The sequence below is a fragment of the Sinocyclocheilus rhinocerous genome, unplaced genomic scaffold (assembly GCF_001515625.1).
Source record: "Sinocyclocheilus rhinocerous isolate Xijiao unplaced genomic scaffold, SAMN03320098_v1.1 scaffold2695, whole genome shotgun sequence".
In the NCBI taxonomy this organism is placed as follows: domain Eukaryota; kingdom Metazoa; phylum Chordata; class Actinopteri; order Cypriniformes; family Cyprinidae; genus Sinocyclocheilus; species Sinocyclocheilus rhinocerous.
In genome coordinates, this window is record NW_015637529.1 from 142,422 (window position 1) to 153,319 (window position 10,898).

Genomic DNA, 10,898 nt, shown 5'->3' on the forward strand with positions numbered 1-10,898 from the left:
CTGGTCATTTTTGAGATGTTGGCCAATTTTGTCTTCTTTCAGACAAGTGGAAAAAAAAGTCCAAAACACACATTTATTTGACACTTTATCTATTTGCATCTGTAGATTTCACGTGCATTACATATCTTTAAGTGCCATGAGTTTTTTTCTCATGCGCTGAACCAGACATCTGCACTTCAGTAGCAATTACACACACCAAACTTATTTTTATTCCAATCAATATTCTGAAGGTTTTTACAAAGGGGTTTGTTCATATTGTTCACCATTTTATTCCTAAAAATATGGTGAATTTGTCAGTATTGTTATGATCAATATCAATCATTTTAAACGGTCCTGCACTGTGACAAATTAATTTTTAATATGCAATTTTATTTTCAAATATTCTATGCAGTCTGTCAGCATAACATTCCAGATGCATGCATTATAATTATTTAAAAAATAGCACAATTTTTCAGTTTTAGATTAAATATAGTATGGACTTCCACATACAAAATCTAAATATGTTGGTCACATAATGGCTGTAAAACTTAAAAACTGAAATGTATTTGTTACACTCTTTTGTAGTGTTTTTTTATTTTTATTACCTTTATACAAAATGCAAATGATGACAGTTATATCATTTAGTAACACTTTTTTCCCCACAGGAGAAATAATATTTTACAATTTAAATAACACCACACTCATGCACACAGTACTTAAATGTACAGAGCATATTGTGCTTACTCAACATGATTTTTAAAATACCAGAACCAATTCACCATTTGTGTGTGTGTGTGCGTGCGTGCGTGTGTTTACCCCAGACCACTGGATATGTGCTTAAAGGGTTAGTTCACCCAAAAATGAAAATTCTGTCATTAACTACTCACCCTCATGTCGTTTCCAACCCGTAAGACCTTTGTTCATATTCAGAACACAAATTAAGATATTTTTGATGGAATCTGAGAGCTGTCTGACCCTGCATAGACAGCAATACAACTGAAATGTTCCCAAGTCCAGAAACGTAGCAAGGAGATCGGTAAAATAATCCATGTGACATCAGTGGTTCAACCGCAATTATATCTGTAAAATAATCCATGTGACATCAGTGGTTCATCCGCAATTATACGAAGCTACGAGAATACTTTTTGTGCGCATAAGAAAAAAAAAAAACGACTTTATTCAACAATATGTTTCCTCCGCATCACCCTGGTGCCATTTTGGAGAATATCCGCTGGACGTAAACAGCGTATGCTGTTCTGTGTTAGCTGCATCACGCGGATACGCTGTTTCCGTTCAGATCAAATCACAACAACGTAGGAAACAGATCCGGCGTGACGCAGCTGACACAGAACAGCATACACTGTTTACAGGGTGATGAGGAGGAGACGAATTGTTGAATAAAGTCGCTATTTTTTTTCTTTTGCGCACAAAAAGTATTCTCGTAGCTTATTCTGTGTCAGCTGCGTCACGCGGATATGTTGTTTTCATTCAAATCAAAGCGCAAACAACGTAGGAAACAGATCCAGCGTGACACAGCTGACACAGTACGTTGTTTACGCCCAGCTGAGATTCTCCAAAATGGCATCAGAGTGATGCGGAGGAGACGAATTGTTGAATAAAGTCGTTATTTTTAATTTGTGTTCCGAAGATGAAAGAAGGTCTTACGGGTTTGAAACGACATGAGGGTGAGTAATTAACAACATAATTTTCATTTTTGGGTGAACTAACCCTTTAATCAAATCCACTCAAAAGACATAAGATGGAAACTCAATTAGCTTTGCCCCTTGTGGTTGCACTGGGGATCTACGTCTAATCAGAAATGTCCAATGATATTATAAAAAAAGAACATTGGAGTGCTTTCTACTTCCCAGTGTTCTGCTTCATATTGGTAGACTGGTATCCTCTCTTTTGTTACTCATCCTGTTTTTCCCTTTCAGCAGCTGATCATAGATGCAAGCAGCACGGACACTACATCACTACATCTGTAGCTTAGCTAAGTTTCTTTAAATTAAAAACATTTTATTTGGCGATGTTCCCAAGCAGTGATTATCAACCAAGGGTACATGTACCCTTGAGGGTACTTGGAAAGATTGCTACTTTGCTTTGTTAAACCTATAAAACAGAAATTATGACTTTTTCAAATATTAATAGGTTATTAAATTATTAAGGTGGTCAAGAGATTACTACATAAATCATATGTTGTTGTTGAATTGTAACAACACAAACAGTGTAATAATAATAATAACAATAATGTGTTTTGTCCATTAACATGGATGACAGTTATGTAATACATGCACAGGAAATTTGATTATTTGTTTGTTTGAAGCTAGCGAGTCCCCATCATTTACTTAAAATTAATACCTGTAATGGCCATTTTAATGAGAACCGTGAAATTGCTAAGTGATATCAAGAGTAATTTCAGTGAAAAGAAACATTTCTGTTGTCAATAAAAAAGTACTTGAGTACATGCAATTCTAGAGCTGAATAAATTTTAACATGCTCTAGAGCCTGTTCTAGAGCTAATTAAATGCAACTTTCTAATGCGTCTTTAGTTTGTTGGACATCAGTATCTGCGATGTGGAATGGCGGCACATTAGCCAATGTTTTACTGTACTGTTGATGTGTGAATGAGGTCATCAGCAGGAGCTGGCATTCTCTGCTAGTCCTTCAGCCTCCACAGTAGCTGGCAACACAATGTACAGCCTCACAAAAAGAAGTGCGGGAGAGAAAGAAGAAGGAATTCTTGATAAGCCTTGAGCACAGAGGAAGGCATGATGGAGAATGCCGGTTATGCGGAGCATTCACAACAATGTGTAGTGTCACTGGCAGGGCCCCACAAAAGCGCTGTTCTCTCAGCTGTCAAAGACGCCATTGTGGCATGAGCTGAACAGAACCAACCCGCCAAGACTCTTTATCACTCACACATTCCACTCATACTGCCCCCTGATGCACAAGAGAGCACATTTCCCTCCATTCACCCTCTCCTCGAGTGGGGCCGAGCTCTCTTCTTTATTACACCTGCCTCCAGCTGACGTGCAAGAAACGGGACGGAAGCTGCCGGAAAGCGGCGGTTCCTGGGTGTCGCAAAGAGCGCTCAGCACCTGAGGAGAGTTGCGTTTCTGAAAGTGCCACGACGACTGATGTGTCCTGAAGGGATGACGCCTCCCGGGGCACGGTGTCAGTCAAGCGTGGGAAGCACCAGTCGACGTGCGCACGCCACCCAAAAGCTGCACCGCAGCTAAGATTGTAATCTCTTTGAGGAAAAAGTGGGATAACAAGGGCTTTAGCCTGCTTATCCCTCTCATGCTTCAAAGCAAGGATGTGTCGCTCAGCAGAGAGGAGCTCCTAACAGGATAAGACATCTCAATCCTTCGGGGAAGTGATACAAATTGGGAGCTAATTCCATTGTCCCGTATTCACCCAGCTATTGTTTTGCCATCCTGCTTAGGGGACCGACAGCAACAGGGTTGCTCTCTCAGGGTGCTGGCAGGTTTGCTTGTTTAGGGCTTGGCCGACCTACCGAGAGGCTTGCCCAGCCTGCTGGGTAGGGGTAGGGTTTGGATCAGATCCCCTGCCGGGCTTGTCTTAGTGTGAGCGACAGGAGCCCCGGCCCAGCTCTTCACACACCCACCTCTCCAACTCAACTTCCTCTTGGCTCCTAGAGCAACTGATTGACACTTGTTTAAGGGGCCTGGCTTCATGAAGACATTTGACATATGTGAGGTGCCTCCTTCCTGTCATGTCTTCCCTCCCCTGGCTCTCCTGACTGTGTTAATGGGTGCAGGTGGCAGCATGGGTTATGAAGTGAGTAAATATCAGTGCGATTGGCCACAGGCTTGCAGAACAAGGGTCATCACACCAGGACTGCATTTCCCAAAAACATTGTAAGTCTAAGTAGATCGTAGAGACCACTGGTGCCAATGGTTTCTACAGTTTGCCTTGCTTTTGGGAAACACATACATACTTACTGTAGTTACTTACATTGCATTGAATCCAAACCTATGATCTTGGCATTTTTAGCGCAATGCTCTACTGTTTGAGCTACAGGAGCTCACAGCTAGTTTGGAAGACTCCGGCTGGTGGGGTTTCAAACCTGAATCTTAAATAGACTATATAACAAGATCCATCCATTCATCAAAACGGCTTGTTCTATATAGAGTCCTGCAGTTGGCTTTTGGAATAGTGCAGAAAGTAAGCTCTGTGACCAATGAAAGATTACAATTCTAACATGTTTTATTCATCTTGATAATCTTCACAAATGAAGTCAACTTTTACATTTTGAAGCTTAAATATGATTGCCAGAAGTAAAAAGCTATACATTTAGGCTGTAAGTGAACTACACCACAGTCGCACGACTTCACCATGTTACCACCATTAAAAGGATCACCCAAAAATGAAAATTTTGTCATTAATTTCTCCCCCTCATGTCATTCCAACCCCATAAGACCTTCGTTCATCTTCAGTACAGAAATTAAGATTTTTTTTGCTGAAATCTGAGGGCTTTCTGACCCTGCATAAACAGCAATGCAACTGAAACATTCCTAGGCACAGAAACGCAGTAGGGACATCGTTAAAATAGTCCATGTGACATCAGTGGTTTCTACCGTAATTTTATAAATTTACGAGAATACTTTGTGTGTGCAAAGAAAACAAAAATAATGACTTTATTCAACAGTTCTTCTCTTCCGTGTCAGTGTCCGCCGACACATGCATGTGTATTTTTCTGCTTGTAAACAAGGCGCAGCACTTGTCGGCGGACACTAACGCAGAAGAGAAGAATTGTTGAATAAAATTGAGATTTTTGTTTTCTTTGTGCACAGAAAATAACAATGTCCTTACCACCTTTCTGGGCTTTGAATGTGTCAGTTGCGTTGCTCTCTATGGAGGATCGGAAAGCTCTCGGATTTCATCAAAAATATCTTAATGTGTCTTCTGAAGATGAACGAAGGTCTTACAGATTTGGAATGACATGAGGGTGAGAAATTAATGACAGAATTTTCATTTTTGGGTGAACTATCTCTTTAAGCTTCCGACAATTCTTTCGGCCTTTATTTAAAAAAACAATTTCACTGAAAGTTCGAGTTCGAGTAGTCTGCAAGAGTGTGATTATAAACACACTAGTGAGTTGATGAGTTTTCCTTTTCGGCATGATGGTGTTTAACGTCCCTGGCAACCTCTGTAGTCCCATTTAGCTATTCGTTAGCAACTGGTGTCTATCCCAGTGTTCAGGGCCGAAAGCAGGGAAACAGCCAAGACTGTTAGACTTATCAAGATGACAGCAAAACGACAATACAATTTTGTCAACCCCATTTATGAGACCCACCAGTTGAGAAACACTGGCCTATCATGTATGAAGGGGTTGAATACAAATAAATTATGTGCTTGTTAATCTGGTTCACAGGTAAAATATCAGAAAAGATGAAGAGTTGTACAGGCAGCACATTATTAAATTGCAGAGCTGAATTGTTAAGGGCCGGTCCAGTTGATGAGCCTAATTAGGGACAAGACAGGATTTTGACGGATCACTTCCTGCATGAACCTTAGCGTCTGTTCTAACTCAGTTAGTTGACAATGGCCGTGTTTGTAGGGATAGGGTGGAGTGTGGGACCACTGTGGGAGTGCATTGGCGGTTTGTAGATTTAGGCTGATTCGGATCTACAGGGGGCCGTCAGAAACCAGCAGGTCAATGACAAGAAGAGGATAAGAGAACACCCCCCAACACTGCAGTGACACGGACACTATATCTCTTCCATCGTGTTTTATTAAACGAAAAGTTAACCCAAAAATGAAAAAAAAATCGGACATAATTCACTTACCTTCATGTCAATCAAAAACTCTATGACTGTATTTTTCCATGAGTCATATTCCAAGTTATAGAATAAAGCACAAGTAATGTTACAAGTCCACTTTTTAAGGTGCTCTTTTGTTATTTTGGATCTTGACAGAATAAGTCTCCATTTACTTTGGTTGTATGGAATAAAAATGTAAATTATGACAGATTATTCGATGTCACTTTATTTTACTGTCCTGTTCCGCTTGTACATACTACAGTATGTATTTATTATAGCGATTACAATAATTGTGTAATAACTAGGTACTAACCCTGAACCTACCCCTAAACAACCTTAACCCATTACTTTCTTAGGTAAGTACACTGTAAGTACACATACTGTAAAATACGTATAAACGAATATTAATTTTTGGGTGTACTAAGAATACAACACAATATCTTACATTTAGCAATTGGTCACTGTAAGGGTTGACTGACTGTACTCTAATGCCTTTGTTTTATATTCAACATAGTGAAATGTGTGTAGTGCTGACTTATTACAGTAAAACGGTCCATCAACAGGTGAAGCCATTCAGGCGAATCGATAGTTCATGTCATTGCCATCTGAATGTGATATATGTTCTGCTGGGTTTAATTTATTTGTCATGCTGCTTGTACCTTAAAGCTGCTGTAATCCTGCATGTCCTGGGCAATGGTCTCAGCCTCTTTCCCTCGGAGGTCTTAAGGAAGCTAGTGATGAATGACTGGGCTGCATATTACAGCCCTATGATGAATGACTGGCCTGCACATTACAGTGGAGCTCTGGCTGGTGCACATTTCCTTCTTACCTGCGTTGAGTCATGGCATGTGTTTGGTTTATGTGAGAGAGTGCAGTCAAAGTCAATGCATTCCTCTGACTGCTACATACCTCAGTGCTGCTCAGCCAAAACCTCTAAGTGATTTCAGATGCCTGTCTGGCAATCCTGTCTATCCTAAACACCCATGTCAAGTACCTTCTTAAGTTTAACATGTACATGGGCTTTTATTTTATGGCATACGCCCTCGACTTCCCCTAAACCATCAATTATCAGTCCAAATGTGAGTAAAATGGCTTTGGTGAGTAAATTGATTTATTTGTCTGTTGTTGATGGTGGAGCTGCATCATTAGGGTACCTGGTTTAAGTAACAACAATAATCTTACACTTGCCGATGTAAGTCACATGCATGATGCAAATCTTAGACATACAAACTGTCTAGTAAAGAAAACATCTGTCACGACTTGTACATCATCAACATTTTTTCTCCATGTGGTGACATGCAGTATATGCAAAATACTCCTCACATTAAGACCAGGGCTATTGTACGGTGGCCGAGAGAGCTCAATGCGCTGCAAATTCAGAAAACACATGCAAATAGAAAAAACACTTGCAAATTAAGAATACATCTTTATCAGTTTGACAGCACATGTGCTGCAAATACTCGCAACACAAAAACACGCTGCAAATCCTCACAACACAAACAAATAAAGAAATGTGCAAGTATCACAGACCACAACAAAATTACCCCAACAAAACGAAAATTAACCATGTTTTTGGCATATTGATTACCATTTGTATAACTAGTTGTATAAATACCATGGTTAAAATACAGAGTTCTGGCATGAAACTCTAGATGGCGCAGTCCGATAGGTCTAACTCAGTCTGACCTAATGACATCATTACCACATGGCACAGCTGATTGGTTCTCTCCTGTATCGGTAGCCAATGAGCTCGCTGGTCAACATTCAAATATATGACTAGTGCTTGTTGTAGCAGTTCGCAGTGTGCTTCAGAAACCCTTCACCTTCCCCAGCTCCACCTGTATAGATCTGCTACGAGGTGAATTATGTATGCTATATGAGGGTTATTTCATGTATATTTGCAGCAGCAATATTTCTTACATGCTCACAGCAGCATGTTGTGGAGTATTGGCAGTAGCAAGTCTTGATACTTGCTCTGCCACAGCAGCAGCGTAGCAGATCTATTTCGCCAAGAACAAATACATTAACACTGTCATGTACATTATCATGCAAATCACTCAGAGAGTTGTCATGACAGAAATATGGTTAGTGTAGTAAATTAATTTGTGCATGGTTACCATGGTTTAACTATAGTAACTATTTTTTGTTTTTAATTACTTTTTATATAATAAATGTATTTATTAATTAATTAATTTTAATAGTAAAACCAGGCTATGGTTGATTTTTGTAAGGGAAGTTGTAAAAGTAAGTTAGCCAACTTACATAACCTTTCACAGTTACAGTAATTGTGTATTTCGTCAGCTTTATTCAGGCTAATAATATCAAAAACAAAAAAAAAGCTAAGGAATCATATGATCAGGATGTTAAAATAAACTAGTGCTGTCAAACGATTAATCACGATTAATTGCATCCAAATTAAAAGTTTTTGTGTACATAATATATGTGAGTGTACTGTGTATATTTATTATGTATATATAAACACACACACATATATTTAGAAAATATTTACATGTATTTACATGTATATATTTATATTAATATAATTTAATTTACATATAAATATATTTAATATATAAACATAACATCTTTTTCTTAAATATATACATGCATGTGTGTCTCTTTATATATGCATAATACATATACACAGTACACACACATATATTATGTAAAAAAAATACTTTTATTTTGGATGCGATTAATCACGATTAATCATTTGACAGCACTAAAATAAACAAAAATCTCACCTTTCAGAGCAAACATTGATCAGCATGTCCCAGCCGTGTTAGTCACTTTGCAGCTCCCTTAAACATTTCTGATGTCTGTACCTATTTGCAGCGCGTTTCTAAAATTAAATTTGCAGGTGTTTTTCTATTTGTATGTGTTTTTTCATTTGCAGCGCATTGAGCTCTCTCGGCCACCGTACTATTGCTTAAAATCACGGGCCCCAAAACTGTGACCTGTGTTTGTCATAAATATACAAGGAAAAAAACGATTAAATAATTCCATTGTCATAGAACATGAACTCCAATCTTAAATGAATAAAAATTGAATTTTTTGGACTGTAGCCTAAATGTTCTAATTCCACCCACAATTGGTAGGTTAATTTTGGCCACTGTCTACAGTATCATTCATATCTCACCAGCCCGTGACAGTTGTTTTTCCTTTTTAGCCAACAATGTAATTGGCTCATGTAAGTAGATTTTAAATACATGGCGGTGTTGTGAATTTACATTCCCCTGAGTTTGTTTACTTTGCTGCGGTGGTTGTTGAGGGCCGGTTTGGGCCCTGGAGAACACAGTGATCTCATTGTGAGCATGAGAAGCTTGTGGCCTGGCACTGTGATTGAAAAGCACAACGTGCCAAACAGATGTAGGGGCTGCACTCTCTTGCTGAGCCCACTCTGCCCGTTGCCAAGCGCCTGGACCCTAGAAACAGGTGGAGGGTGCCTACTAATCTCTTATTAAAGTGGATAACTATTTTAGCTATGCATATGCTCTGCTCTGTTATTCTAGCTCTTGGCTGAGCGCTGCCTTTCATTACCTAACAGGGCTCATGCTTTGCTTACAAACTCAGTTAAGTGCCTCTGGCTACGATGGAAAACGGACTAGAGAAAAGTCGTGTAGTGCTTCTCCCATGGTAAATCTTGAAATTTTGAAAAATGAAGTCAATTTTGCTCAGAACAGCTCACATATCGAGGACATGTCATTCATAGAAAAGCAAACCCTGTGCTACCTGATTAGCCATGTTGTTTAAAGGAGCATATAACTGAATCTCTATAGAGTGCAAGAGTGGCCTTGGTTCTGGAAGTATTTGTCTAATTAATATTTCCCATAGGGATTTTAAAAAAGCCTTTGTTACAGAGTTATAAGTCATGAGCCAAACATCTGGCTACGAGGTCAATCACAACATTACAAACTTTGAAAGAAAACTTTAGGATGACCATGGCACTCTTTCAGATTAAAAAGTCTTTATTATCAGATGGCTACATACAAAAAATCTAAAAACTCTCCAATGTGTTTTGACCCATGCAAAAAGTTTCCCATGATGCACTTTCTACTATTGGACTTTGTTTGAAGATTACAAACTTTGATTTGAAGCAAAAAAGTATTTGACAATTGGACAATATGACAAAGGTACAAGATTGTGTATTTAATGACGTTAATGAGGGAAGGAACTACAATACCATGAAGCATTGCAAATGACATAATCAAATAAAAATAGAATAATTAATTATATATAGAAACAATATATTGTAGTTTCTTGCCTCTGCCTCTGCACCTCACTCCCAATTTCTGTCAACACAGACAGGGGAGGTGTCAGTGAATACACGGGAAAACAAGAAACTTACATTACTTCTTTGAAAAAGAGACTTTTTAAATTTAATAGTAATGCATTACTTTTCTAGATACTTGAAAAAGTAATCTGATTACATAACTAACTAGTAATGCATCATCCCCAACACTGGTCTTGATACTCTGATTGGTGAATATTTCTCTGCAGAATCATGGGTAATGTAGTTTTTTCACCAGGAAATCCACTATTAAACACGATTTTTTTTTTTTTTAAAAACATCGCAATTATGCAAGCTGATGGCTTAAACAAAAATATATACCATTGATTATCAACCTCACAGTTCATAGAAGGTCTGTCTTTAAAGGTTTATAAGTTCATGTTAAATATCAATTCACTCGTTGAGAAAATGAATGGGATTTTTTACTTGCAGAACCCAACTGTTGCACTCTTAAAGCATCGCTTTAGTCTTAAAGAGACCCCGCAATCTTCATTTGTGTTCCACTGAAGAAAGTCAGGGGCAAACGGGACCAAGACAAATCTTGACCCCGTCAGATTCCCGATTCTATACCTACTAAATGCCATTAATAATGGGAATACTTACAGATAGAAGTTGATAAACTGGTACATATTAAACTTACAGTGGTGGTTGAGCTATCATTGTCATGTCCAGCTCAGTCAAGCTGCTCAAATAGACTGCAATTTGGTTTGGTGCCACTAGTAGCTCAGAAATTACATTTAAACCTATCCTTGTTTGGGATAGGAGGACATGGTTAGATTTTAGACAGACAAAGAAGATTGAAATGTCCAGGCTGTGGATTGAGTCAAGATTGAGTGAAT